Consider the following 14,182-nt stretch of genomic DNA (forward strand, 5'->3'; position numbering starts at 1 on the left):
TTGGGCCTACTGTAAGTTCAGCATCCCAGCACCGGCAATGGAGGCCTCCCACCCAAAGGTAAAGTGTGTGTTTGTTGGTAAGGGGGGCAGGGGGGGATTGTCAGGGTATTTGAGGGGAATTATGGGGGAGGGAGAATTGTGTGGGTATTGTGGGGGGGGGGGGGAGAATTGTGTAGGTATATTGGGGGGAAAGTGAATTGTGGGGGGATTGTGTATGTGGCTGAATTGAGAGAGGAGAGAGAGGATGGAGGAGGGAGCAAGAGGAGGTAGAGGAGAGGAAGAGGGGACAGAGGAGAAAGAGGGGGAGATATTGGGAGATAGAGACATGGGAGAGGGAGAGCAAGGAGGTTTATGAGATGGTGCCAGGAGGGGGGGCGAGGTGTGCTTTGCTGGGCCGCCGACGTGAATGGCCCTGGTGGAAACTCTAATCCCGAGAAAGCCCTCAGTGGTCCTGCCAGTCTCCCCCGAGTTCATATCATCTTATTTAATTGCATCAGACAGCCAAGAGGCCGACTGACATACTCTAGTCTAACGTGACTGTGTCTGGGATAACGTAACTTGTTCAAGATCACAGGGAGAGCTGACACTGGGACTCAACCAGGCTCACCCACTTCACAGGCAGTGACATTACTACTGAGCTACTCCTTTAGCCTTTCCACTATGGGGAAAATATAACCCTCCTAAGTATATGGGGTTATACCTTGTCACAGAGAGTTGTAGAAACATACATTATATAAAAGACAAAGGAAAAGGTTATTTATTGACGTTTGGAGCTCAACTATATTGAGTATTTTCTGTATTTTCTTTCTTACTAGGGACCAACATGTCAATATATATGTGACAATAAATAACTCTTCTGTTTCTTTATAACACTGGTGTGAGTCTATGTTGCCATAACGTTCTTTGACAGTCTGAACTGTATCCCTCTGTTATTTGAGTACTGAACCACTGCAGCATGAACCAAACCAATTCCTCACTACTGGAGTATCTTCAGCTTTGTCTTCATTATTTCCTGTCACTTCCACTTACTGTATGTGATGCACGCATTTGCATCCTCATTGTTCCTCTTAAGCGTCTTTTCTTACGTCATCCAACCATTGATTCCCAAGGAGGACCTTGTGTTATTCCACGCCTATACAGTAGTTTCAAGCTGCGATATTCCCAGTGAAAAATGGCGTATCCAGTATGTAACCTATTTATAGTAACTTCTTTGGACCGATTTAAAAATGACGCCTTGATATTATTACGCACTTTCTGTCAAGGCTACGTATTTAGAATTTTTGTCAGCGACTAAATTGAAATTTTAAAAGGAGGTGGGCACCGTCTTTTAAAATGCCTTAAAATATTTATGTGGTTGTCAGCATTTTTTATAGAAAGACAATGACACAAATCACATCAACGCCTGTAACAAATCACCTTATTTCCCTTTGGTCCTAGGGCTGAGTGCTTCTTTTGAGCATACAGAAACAGTAAACTGTATTTTGTAAATCCCCATTACATTAAAAAAAAGAAAAAATCAGGTCCAGCTTCCGGCACGCACGTCACCGGTGGGAGATAGGCGCCTGGTGTGGGAGAGAGAGGCTAGACGTGGGAGAGAGGTAGGCCCGGCTGGAGGCCCATAGTGGGGAAGAGGCAGGCCCGGCTGGAGGCTTGGTGTGGGAGAAAGGCAGGCCCGGCACGGGAGAGAGGAAGGCCCAGCGTGGGAGGGGCTCCAGCGGCAACCAGAGGCCCAGCAGCCAGACACAAAGGTTGGACCTGACCTCTTCCAGTGCTGGCCGGCCGGGCCCCCTGCAGCCACTTATCCTGGCTCTCCCCCCATTGGCAGCCCTGTGTGGCAGTGCGCCAAGTTATGACTGAATCAAATTGAAAAGAGTGGTTATAATGTAGTGTTGTTTACACAATACATTCATTAGGATAGTAAGTGTCTATTTGTATAGCATATAGGGCATACTGTGTGTGTCTGGATACTTTTATGTTGAAGCTTTAAGACATCTTTTTTACACTCCCTACAGAAATACTTTCCTTTTTTGTTTATGCGTCATAACTTGAGAGCTATTTTCCTGTATTTGTGGGCATGCAAAAATAAATAAATAGCTTTCTTCGCATAGAAACCAATGATTTGCGGTTTTGACTAAATGTATATTAAATTAGGCATACAAGAGATACTTTGAGTGCTGTGGTGTTTGTGTTTTCCGCAAACACATTTTGTTTTTGAACATTGCAGCTTTAAACTAATTTATGTAGCAGTACATCTCCCAATTTTAATTGTAAAGGACAAGCATGCCAGTCCCAAATCCTTATGCATACTGATATCACAGATCAATAGCGCTAAACATTGAATATGTCATTTTTATACTAAATGTGTTGCTGAAAAAAATAGTGCATTGTCCATAGGGAAATTACCAGAGCCACCTGTTACATTATCTAGCACTGAAACAAGACAAATGAATATATTATGTATATATTCTCTGCCTTTCAATGCTGGAGATATTGACACCCACTCGATGCATTAGTTCTATGAGGAAACATCTTCTAGTGATGTATCACTTAAATGTGTAATGCATGCTGAAGTGGCGCAGGCAGTTTTACTATAATTGCAGTACACACTACTTATATAACAGATCTGCCATTTTTTCCCCCTCAATTCCGTAAGCATTTTTATGGAAATTCTGCATAAAAAAAAAAAAAAATCTGCAGGGGAATTCTCAAGGAAACGCTGAATTATGACAGTCAATGCATTCCTAGATGTTGAAACTTGTCTCAGATCTATCAACTCTCATTGATTTTTTTTTTTATGAGTCTCACAAATGTTTAGCATCCGCATCACATTGACTTCACTGACAGTAGCCACTTTTTGCTCCGGAACCCGTTAAATGTCACCATTTTGGGTCAGTGGAGGTTGACATCTGTGCGTCTCCCTCCCTGAAGAGAGAGGGCAGTAGAAGGACTGCAGTTGACTGACTGTTGACTGGGGCAGTGCTGCAATAATGAGAAGTGAAGTGTTCAGTGCCCTGAGGCACAAATTGACCGTAGGAATTTCCATTGAAAATCTGCACCTGTCAAGCGTCATCTGCAGGATTGATCTTTCCATGGAATTCCAAGAGGAATGAGGCAGGCAGAATCCTGTGTTCGGTCATTGTAAAAAATGATGGAGTAAGAATTACAGCAATCCCCCTCAGAACGTAAGTAATAACGTCATAAATTATGTTCAACTTTTTATTCTTTGTTGCGTTTTCACCTTTATATTATTTCCCTGGTATCAAACTTTACCATGATTACCTCTGTTGTCTTAACGGGTCTGAATAGCAGCAGCCATTTTTAGCTCCCGGGGAGGCAAATTTTCCGCAGCTGATATCTCCAGAACTGAAAAAAGGATGGGATTGCAAAAAACATTAGTAAAAGGACTTTGCAATGGTAAAAAAAAAAAAAAAAAAAAAAAAAAAAAGAGTGGATTGCCAGGGTTGCCACCATCTTTTGAAGGCCTACCTGGAGACTTTTTGCAATTAAATTTCATTTTTTGAATTAATTAATTTTATTTATATATTTACTTCTCTTACCTTTTCCAGCAACGGAATCTCCCGGCATCTCTCTGCAGCTCCTCCTGCAAGGTCCCATCAACATGGCTCCGTGACATCAAATGGCGCCGCATTGCCATGGCAATGTCACATAATAATATCACTTGACATTGCTGCACCATGCTGTAACGCTCGGCCTGCCCACTAGCCAGACGAGACCCCGGGACTGAGGTGGAAAGGGTAAAACCACACATCTAGCAGCAAACAGGGGCACGGCCGGAGTGTAGTAGTAGCGTAGGTGGTCCGGGTAACAAGAATGTAAATGATATCGTACTTGACAGCTCCGGCGTAGAAGGGTTAAGTTCGTATGCCAAGGGTCGTGGATTGGAGATGGCAGCGTAATCGTTTGTCCGTAAGCCTGGGTCGTGGAGTGGAGAGAGCAGCGTAGTAGTTTGTCCGTGTGCCGTGTCCAAGGGTTGTAGAGGTCTGCAGCGTAGAAGTCCAAAGCAAGGTCCAAAGGGTTCCAGAGAGCAGCGTAGTAGAGTTCAAAGCAAGGGTCAAATCCAGGGTGGTCAGCAAGGATTCCAGGGACAGGAGCAGCACTGAAAAGACAAGAGAGGCCAGGCAACAGCAGACAGCACCAAGGTACAGAAGCTATGCAGAGCAAAGAGGAAATGGAGAAGAGGGATTATATCTACGCGGCTGGGACCAATCAGAGAAAGGGGAGTGACAGAGGAGCGGCCTGAAGAGGAACCTAATAGGAGAGCAGAGTGAGGAAGTTTGAAACCAATGGGAGTGAGGGGAGGAACGGAGGGATGGACAAGGGAAGGGACAGAAAGGGAAGGAGGACCTGAGAGGCAAGGCAGATGGGGAAGGGGCGTGCCGGGCATGTGCGTGACGTCCGAGGAGGCGGAGCATGGGGCAGGTGCACTGGAGGATCCAGGAGCAGAGAGAAGAAGGGGAGGAGCAGAGGGACGGAAAGGGGAAGGATCAGGTAAGGAGGGAAAAGCGGGAAGGCCGAGGTGATGGGACCCGAGCGGTGACACGAAAGGAGCGTGTGCCGCGCTAGCGGAGGCGGAGTCAGGTGCCTGGCGCCAACCAATGGCAGCTTGGGTGCGCGCGCGCCCGTAGGGCTGACGCGCGTGGTCAGAAGGTGCAGGGAAAGCAGCCAGGAGTGGGGAATGCCGCCAGGGAGCCTGAATGGCCTGAGAAAAAGGTAAGGATGTGCTGGACGCGGGTATACCCGCAGCGCGGATCCTTACACATGCGTTGTAAAGTTGCCATGACAACGGGACGTCCTGTGGTGTCACATTGCCATGACAACAGGACACATCATGTGGTCGCACCATCCCATTGTCATGGCAATGTGATGCCGCGACGTAACGTAATGTCCCGATGTCATTGCAACGCCATTTGATGTCATGTTGCCGGGACCCTGCAGGTGGAGATGCCGCCGCTGGAGAAGGTAAGAGAAGAGGCCCCACCCGTAGATTTCACAGGTAAACCCATAGCCAGGAGATACATGGCTGAAACCCGTAGTCTCCTGGTCAAACCCGTAGTGGTGGCAACCCTGATTGTGTGCCTGCTCTAAAGCCACAAAGTACGTTATGGTGACAAAAATCCTCCACCATTGAGCAAATAAAAATACCAACACAAGTTCACAACCCTTTCTCCTTTATTTCTTAGCATACAAGGTTTCCATTGCAGCTAGGGATTCTGGGTAATGACATGCAAATGAGCACACAGAGTCACTTTGTGCTTCTTAACTGTTAGCCCTCCCTGCCCGGCTTCACACTGCATTGGTGCATAGTGTATGCTACTATGTATGGGTTACCTTGACTCAGGGGCTGGGGCATGAGGCAGCAAGGTTGCAGAATAATGGGTGCCAGTGTGACAGTGCTCGTCTCCGATCAGGAAGTGGACCGCAGGGCTGAGGTAGGGATGAAAATTAAACAACCAGAGCCCAGGGACAGAGTCCTGTTAGAGTATCCGTAGTCGGTAAGCAGGCAGAGGTCAGGGCTGGCGGCAGTGGTGCAGAGTCCAGGCGACAGGCAAAAGGTCAGGGCAGGCGGCAAGCAGCGAGGTCAGGGTCACGGTTCGGGGTCAGCAACAGGGATTCCAAATGAACAGGGAAGCCACAGGGATGGCTCACAAACAAGGAAGGCTCAGCAACAGGCTAGGCACAGCAACAGGCTAGCCTCAGGAACAGGGAAGGCTCATGAACAAGGAAGGTTCAGCTACTAGAGCCCAAGGTGGCCAGGAACACAGGGAACCATATACAATGCTCAGGCAAGGGCTGAATGTCATTGGCTGCTATTTAAACCCTTGAAAAGGTGCAGCCAATATATAGTAGCAGGCTGCCAGTAATCAAAATGTCCACAGCAGCCAGGTAAGGGCGGGTTCCATCCAAAGCCTGGACTGGAACCCTTATAGCCAGGAACTTTTGTAGAACTACTGTCATTTATTTGTGTCCCGATGCACAGGGACCGCTCATACATATACATTGCACTGTATTTTATATCAGATATACATGAATACTGTTCTGCCATTAGTGCCCACTTTTAACACTTGAACAAAGATGTAAGAAATATACCGAGAGAGTAAAACACCAGAGACATTTTTAGGAGAAATAAACATAGGTTTATTGGCCTGGAACATTAAACAGAAAACAGCTTGGTTTCAGCAAACAAAGTTAGAGCAGAAAAGAACAACGAGGCCAAATCCCATGTACGGGACTGACTAACTTCAGCAGTCCCTGACTGAGGGCTGGAAGGCTAGACCTCTTACCAACCTTAGACACAAGTCCAAAGACAGGAACCTGTAGGCACGGTGAACTCCACGTCAATTTAGGGTCTGTGGTGGTGTCTGTGCGGTGATCCCTCTGGCGAGTTCCAAGGACCGATGCTGCCTGGAATAGTGAGTCTTTCTTCGCTTGGAATCTCTCTAGCAGCACAGACCTTTTCTATGCTAGAGATCCCCTGCAGTCTGTGCAGCAAGTTTTTAAGCATGCTTGATGGAGTATGCTTGGTGGAGACTGGTCAATTAACTCCTGCTGAAATTAACCAGCTCGCTGCTGAACTCAGCTATAGACCATTATTTTTTAAGTCTTTTAGACAGGGGAAATGGTCTGTTACTTACCTCCCCTGTTTGTGGGTAGCTAGGGCTAGCCACGGCAGAAGCCATCCCTCCTCAAGACGTGTCTGCGGCTTGAAAGAGAATGGCTGGAGGTAGAGAGCCCTGAATCACGCTGGGATTGGAGCCCTTCCTCCAGGTGACCTTCACTCCTACCTGTAACCTTGTTTTTCACCTTCGGGTCCTTATCTGGTACTCAGGAAATTAATTACAGATGTTTACTACCTCTCTGTCCATTCGTGGCTACGATATGTGGCCATGGTTGAAGAGGGCACCAGTTACAAAGTCCTTGTGTCTGTTGTAGATAATCTGTGTCTCCTCCAATATGTGCTTCAATTCAGCAGGCTTTAGTCACTCGTTTAGGACTTTTGCTAAGCACAGTCTTTCCATGATGTGGTTAGCTTCCTCACCTCCTCGAAGGACTTCGTCTGTATACTCCGACTGGTCTTTGTAAATGCTCTGACCAATGTGCCATATTCTTACTATTGTATCTACCCTATCCTGATCTGCTGTATGCCGGGTGTGACCATACTGAGCATTCTCAGCTTTACCGTGCATTGTAACCAATGGCCCCTAAACAGATCTACTATATTCATAGTATTCTTAGGCACATATGAGTACTCATAACCCCAGGTCTCCTTGACATGATACCGGATAATGCTATCAGCCAGGTTAATTTACGGCCCATCTGAGCACCGTCTGGAACCTAGATTAATGTATTTTCTTTTGGTATCTCAACCATAACTATGTACATTGGTACATTGTTACTGAAAAATAAATAATCTACAGTAGCTCTTCAGTGTGCCATATAGTGGCCCAATTTTCCTCCTCACAGCCCCCTGCCTACCATTATTCCACATTACTCCGTAGACAAAACATCATCCGTGTCCTACCAATTTCAGGGGAACCCTCCTGCAGCAATTCCACACTACCGTGGGGCATCCTCTGCTGGGGTTTCCCCAGACACCGGAGCGGCCAGGTAAGTAGTGCAATCCTGCAACACAGCAGCAACTGGGTATGTTCTCATAGTGGGGAGAGAAGGTGCCCCATTGTTTGAATCACTGGAGGCCACACAAGCTCTGATAGCAATGGAGCAAACGGCATCAATCAGGCCCTCAAACTCAATCAACTGCGGAACCTCTGGCGGATCCTCGATCACTTCCACGATAGTATTGCCCTCTGGCGGTCCCACCAAAAGGGTCTCTAGAGGCATCTCAGCAACCGTAGGAATAGGTATGGCATCACTCCTCAATTCGGGGGTGGCACTCACAGGTTCAGAGTCACATATTTCTTCCATCGTTCCAAGTCTACTGGTATTGGGAGGAGGCGCCTCCGGTTCTGTTGTAACTTCAGGGACTGAACCGTCAGCTTCACCCTTTGAGGGACGGTGCTTACATGCACAGCGCACGCTGAGCCGTGCGCTGTGGCAGTGACTGGGACCGCAGCCTTAGTCCCTCCCCCAACAAACCAGCAGGATCAGGGCATGGCACACAGTGATCTGTATTTGCACACTGTCAGAGTTCGGAGGGGAGGGCGTGGCCACACACTTCGCGTCACTAGGCAACGGGCTGCACATCATTGCCACCATGCATCCTTGCATCTTGTTGGTAAACCTTGTTCCTCTTTAACTTGGCGTTAAATGCTGTCCTCACCATGATTTTGCTATAGTGTGCCCTAAAAACACTTAGGGGCCTTTGCTCTAAGCGTTCATAGTGTTTAAAATTAATTTATTTATTGGTCGGCTAGTGCTTTTATTTATTTAATTGGTTGGCTAATGTTTCTATTTCTTGAATTGGCGTGTTTAGGTACTTGTGTATATATTTTATTATTGTGTATTTTTTTCCTTCATGCTTTTTTATTAGGTTGACCATTGACTGCTATAGTGGCTTATCATGCCCATATTATATGGGTATGATGTACCACTATGCCAATCAATGGGTACAGGGTGGGTATAGTGGTCCCGGGGTGGGTGGTTAGGCCTCCCGGGTGGGTAGCTGGGGAGGGTGGGTTAACCCCTTAATTACTATAGCAGTTATTAACCGCTAAGGTGATTAAGGGGTTAGGGGACATTAGATTGTTTTATTTATTGTATTCTTTCTGGCAACTGAGGACATTGACCTGGAGAATGCTGATGAGGGCACACTTTATGATGGCAGGGGTAAGTAGAATGGTTTATTTATTTATGCAGGCTAATATTTTATTTAATAATGGGCAAATTAGCTATTATCCATATCTGGATAATAGTTATTTTGCCAATAACTGTACTGTATGTGTTGGGGAGGGGGGTGGAGGGTGTTGTATTTATTTAAATGTTAGCAAAAAAATTGTTGACACAGGATTGGTACCGCAAACCTGCGGGGACCACCCGAGGGCCCACAGACACCCGTGGGGACCATCTGAGGACCCCCAAATAACCGCAGGGACCACCCGAGGGCCCACTGACACCCGCAGGGACCACCTGAGGAACACCGGACACCAACGAGGACCACCTGAGGACCCACAGACACCCATGGGGACCACCTGAGGACCCCCGGACACCCGCGGCCTCTGGTATCAATTATGTGGGGGTAGAGGAGGTGAGTACTAGTGTTTATTGTGGGTAGTGGGGTGGGTAAAAGGAGTATTTGACCGTTGGATAATGGGTATCAGCTCCAGAGACTCCCGACATCAATCCGATGCCGCTTCTCAGCATGCTCTCACCACCTTCACGTCAACTTTTCCTACTGTGAGGATTTTGGGAGAAACTCGCCATTCTAGAGCTGCGATAGGCCTCGGTAACCTAGTCGCGGCTACTAGAATTGCATGAGTTTCAGAACCTGCCGATAAGTGGCACTTGCTCTGGGATTTTTTTTTGAAGGCTCAAAATGTTGGCGATTCAGTCTTTTATTGCCCCCTTATCGATGCTTATAGAATCACATAATTGGCAGCTCATCCTGTGTGTGTGCATCACGCCAGTCAGTAGCAGAGAGAGTAATCCGGAGGATCACGGCGGAGCACGACTGTAGAAAAGATGGGGGCTAAACAATAAACTTTAATCCATGGTAAGCGAGGACACGCAGTCAAACACTCCGACGCGTTTCGGGCAGGACGCCCTTTGTCAAAGAGTGTCTTTTCTACAGTCGTGCTCCGCCGTGATCCTCCGGATTACTCTCTCTGCATAGTGATATAAATACCAAATAATACAAATAACACATTATGGGAATAAGCGCTTGAGACATAAAAGTAACATAAGGAAAATGAGACCCTGCCCCAAAGAGCTCACAATCTAAGTAGTAAGCAGGAAGAATGTACAGGCACCGTAGGAAGGTGCACTGGGAAGCGCGTCTGCAATGTTTTACAATGTGTTGATTGCAGCAAAATAGTTCAACACATCACTACCATAGGAGCACTTTAATCCCAGGGGCAGGGACAGGGGCAGGGGCAGGGGCAGCGGCAGGGGCAGCGGCAGCGGCAGCGGCAGCGGCAGCGGCAGCCGCCGCCGCCGCCGCCGCCGCCATAAACAAGGATCACAAGCCAAGTTTGTCTCGCCCTCTCCTCACTTGCAATCACGGCCCTACTAGACTCAAAGGCCCCTCCCACTTTTACTCAGACCACGCCCCTAAGTCAGTTAGTTTTCTGGCTACATTCACCTAAGACCCCGCCCCCTGTCCCAGGGACCTCGCGTTGCCATGGAGATCGTATACACAGCTCTAGGTGGCGGAAGTGGAGCCTGCATGAGTGGACACACAGGATCTGGAGAGTTGAGCAGCCGCTGCTTCCCGTGTATGTGTCTGGGATTGCACCCACCAGCTGTCAGCACAGCGCATTCCGTATCCACAGATCAAGGAGAATAGAAAAGATTCATCCCGAACATATTGGCGCCACATTTACCCCTCCAATGAAAATACACAAATAAGGAAGGTAATTGGCGTGTCTTTAACAAGTAGTGGTAGCATGTTCGGGGGAGCGGTGCGTGTCCTGTGTTACAGTAACAGTTACAATTCACTTCTGTAGATACAACAACACTGACAGGAAGCAGCCTGTGTGTGCTGTTCAAGTTACATGTTGGGTAAACAACACGGTGGTTTCAGAAGTAACAGGTTGCTGGCATGCTGCTGACACGTGTTCCTGAGAAACGCCGGCACGGAGCAGAGGGCTGGATGCTAAGCTTGTACTGAACATAAAGCTTTCACTCCAGGGTTGCTAGAGCTAGACCTAGGGAGCCGTGTATACGATCTCTATGGCAATGTCAGGTCCCCTCTGACTTTCCGTAGTTTTGTGATGATGTCATCATGCAAGCACTTTATACAAAAAATAAAAGGCCTGCTGAACACGGCAAGCCTGCGAGTGGCGGCACAGGAGCCCTCTGCGGGTTGGACTTGGCGCTAGTTATTTGTTCTGACCCTGGATTGTACCATGCACCTCTGGGTTGGTGGGAACGGGTCAGGATAAGGTCCTCTTTGGCATGAACATTGCCCCCCCCCCCATGTATATCTCTATATAAGAGAGAGAGAGAGAGAGAGATGCTAGCAATACTTTTCTGACCCTGTGTCAGATTTTTATTTTTATTGATAAGTTCCTTTCATTGTTTGCTACGGCTCCTGCTTATTCTTCCCTCCTGTAACATCTGTGTGTAACTCAGCATATGTGTAGAAGAGTTCACACTATATGGGACACAGGCTGATGGCTACATGTTTGCCATACACAATATTGATTTTTCCCCCCTGATTCTTGTAATAGAGACTGATGTGTCCTGTGGAGCTCTGAACTGTTTTTTTCCCCCTCCAGTTTTTCCGTTTTGTGAGATTTCCCTTCGGCTGATGGGAACTCTAAATCTTGCAGCTGTTTTGATAAGACGGGCATTGTCTTTGAAACATTGTGGCATTTTTGTGATCTAAACACATTATGTAAGTACATTACCCCACTACCCCACTACCCCACTACCCCACTATTATTGATTTACTTTGTAAAGTGGAAGTGCTGGAAATCGGTCTCCATTTGCACGGGTCACAGCTCCCTTCCCAAACCTACAATAACCCAAATAACCGCCGACTTTTAGGGTCGCAAAGCGGCTCACTCTCCATGTGAAGCAAACGCTGCGATGCAGAGTACCTGCTTCTGATTCAGGGTCAGGTGTGGTGAAGCCGGCGTTGGTTTGCGGCGGCTGTATCTGCTGTTTGCTGTGGCCGTGCAGTTTGAATTGGATTCAGCAGCGAGGAGATTTAATTATTATTTATATTTGTGTACCTGCGGGAGCCAAGAGCCAGGTCTGTGTGTATGTATGAAGCATTTAAGCAACTGTAATACAAACCATTTGTGTCATTGCCACTGCATCATATTTGTCTGTACCATCTGTGAATCACGTGTCACTCATCTCTGTGATGGGCTAAACAGCTTGTGTGCATGTCACTGTTATGTTTCATTGTGTTGTTGCTGTATCTTGTCATGTTTGTGTTTCACGGTTGTTTGTCGCGTGCGTGTAAGTGTCATAATTGTGTGTGTGTGCTGCTGTGTCTTAATGGTGTACCTTTCATGTCTCATCTGTGACTTTTAAACTCAAATGACATGTTTCTTCCCAGGTATTGAACACTTGGGTAATAATCACACAGCTCGTATTAACACCACAAGTCATCTCTACGTCTCGCTTCACTCCAACCCATCTCCAAGCCTACAGGGATCACCATGCAATTTTTTTTTTACTCTTTAATCACTTTAATTAAAGTAATAAATAAACATTGCAGTGCTAAAATATCAGAAATCTGATAAATGATTGCTCCCGAGTCTCTGATATACAGCTTTAAGTGGATTAACCCTTTTGTTGCCAGATGGTCCATTGACTTAGCCCTGAAACACCTTCTGTCATGAGATAACGTCAAATAGCTTTCCAGGTGTATGCCCAACATCCACCCGAATATCTAGTGTGCCAAGCTGTACTTTAGGATCTTGTGAGGGTTTCGTGCTGCCTGACGGATGGCACACGATTTGTAATTTTGTACACAAAAAGGCATCGGTTACGACTGAGCCTTTGGGTTTGTGTAACAAGACAAAAGTGGTGCAATTCTAGGGCCAAACATCTGCACCATATAGATCACTGAAAAAATCAATCAGGTTTATTTTTTAATATATAATCTATATCTCTGTTGCAGTTCGTTTTGCTCAAGTATTAGACCACTTTTGCAAATCCGATTTTATAAAGTTATTAATGGAGACTATTTTAATGACTAGGGAGTTGATAAGTGTTTTTCAACCAGGGTTCCTTATGAACCCTTGGATTCCCCAGACATCCCTAAAAAGTTTTCTCCAATTTGCAGGTCATTTGAAAATTGTACCAAATACAGATGAATTTACAATGCATCTTATCTCGGATGCTATGAGAGGGCTGGGGTTCTGCAAAATTTCACAATATAATTATAGGGTTTCTTAACCAAAAAAGGCTGAACAGCACTAGAGTATTGGAAGGAGCCCTTGCATCTGTTGCACTGCAAAATATTTTTTGTGACAACTCCTTCACAATACAGGTGGTCCTCGCTAACCATTGGTCTGTAATCCAACGCATTATCTGATGTCTGAATGGGTTATCCGATGCTTCTCGCTGCGGATTAACATTGGAGCCGCAATCCGACGGCGGTTTGCGGGAGAAATTCCGGCGGATAACTGAGGACCGCATGTACTTATAAAGTGCTACTAAATAACACTGCGAGCATTTCCATTGCAAAGTTTGTTCCTTAACCCTTTGGGTGCCCAAAGATGTAGCCGCTGCGTCATGGTGTCTGGGACTTCAGGTGCCCCATGATGTAATAGTTATGTTATGTTTTTTTTACAGCTTGTTGTCCACGGGAAATAATGTTCGGTGCTCCCTGCAATCTGGTGTGCAGCGAAACAGAAGAGGCGAACCCCACCTCTTCTGTTTTCTGGATTCAGTGATGCTGCGATCATTTGGTCGCTCGCGGGAACGTTCATTTGATCACGATGTGCCGGAGGGGCAGTGGCACCCAAAGCGTTACATTTCATTTTAAGTGTATGCGAAGTGCTTCACATTAGTTGAATAAACCTTAAATTAGTTTTTAATCTGTATTGCTATGTTATCCTTCTTAACCATTGTACTACGCAACGGAATATGTACACTATTTATTATCAATTATTTATAAAGTGCAAATATACTCTGTAGGGCAATGTGATGGGGATGTGAAAGGTAATCAAAACAGAAAAATTAATCCAATATTATCCTACACTAGGGCAGTAGGCTAGGACAGGGGTGCGCAATCTGGGGGGGTGGGAGATTTTTCTGGGGGGGCGCGGGCGGTTCCAGAGGTCCTGCGCTTTTCCCTCAGGCATTTAAATTAAATGCCGGGGGATCGTGTGAGGCCTCTGCAACAGGAAAACTTACTGAGATTCAGAAGCGGTGGCGCATCTCCATGGCAACGCGGCATCAAATGACGCCGCGGGGTCATGTGACGTCACAGGCGTCAAATGACGCCACGGGTCATGTGACCTTACGTCACGTGACCCCGGAGCGTCATCTGACAAGGCGGCAGGTAGCAGGGAGGGGGCGAATC

The 14,182-nt window shown here is 46.7% G+C and overlaps 1 protein-coding gene across 6 annotated transcripts in view; it reads left to right on the top strand.

Moving 5' to 3' along the window:
• Window positions 1–10,310: 10,310 nt before the first annotated feature.
• The window catches only part of CNTLN (centlein), a 307,481-nt gene continuing 303,609 nt past the window's right edge, over window positions 10,311–14,182 (top strand). The window contains exons 1-2 of one of the 6 annotated variants that reach the window (XM_075594863.1): window positions 10,311–10,547; window positions 11,415–11,533. The gene's annotated coding sequence lies outside the window, so the exon portion shown is untranslated. Of the gene's footprint in view, window positions 10,548–10,927; window positions 11,534–11,567; window positions 11,894–14,182 lie in introns of those variants that run through there. The other 5 variants (XM_075594869.1, XM_075594856.1, XM_075594883.1 and 2 more) reach the window with 5 other exon arrangements.

This window comes from Ascaphus truei, chromosome 1, assembly GCF_040206685.1.
Source record: "Ascaphus truei isolate aAscTru1 chromosome 1, aAscTru1.hap1, whole genome shotgun sequence".
Lineage (NCBI taxonomy): Eukaryota > Metazoa > Chordata > Amphibia > Anura > Ascaphidae > Ascaphus > Ascaphus truei.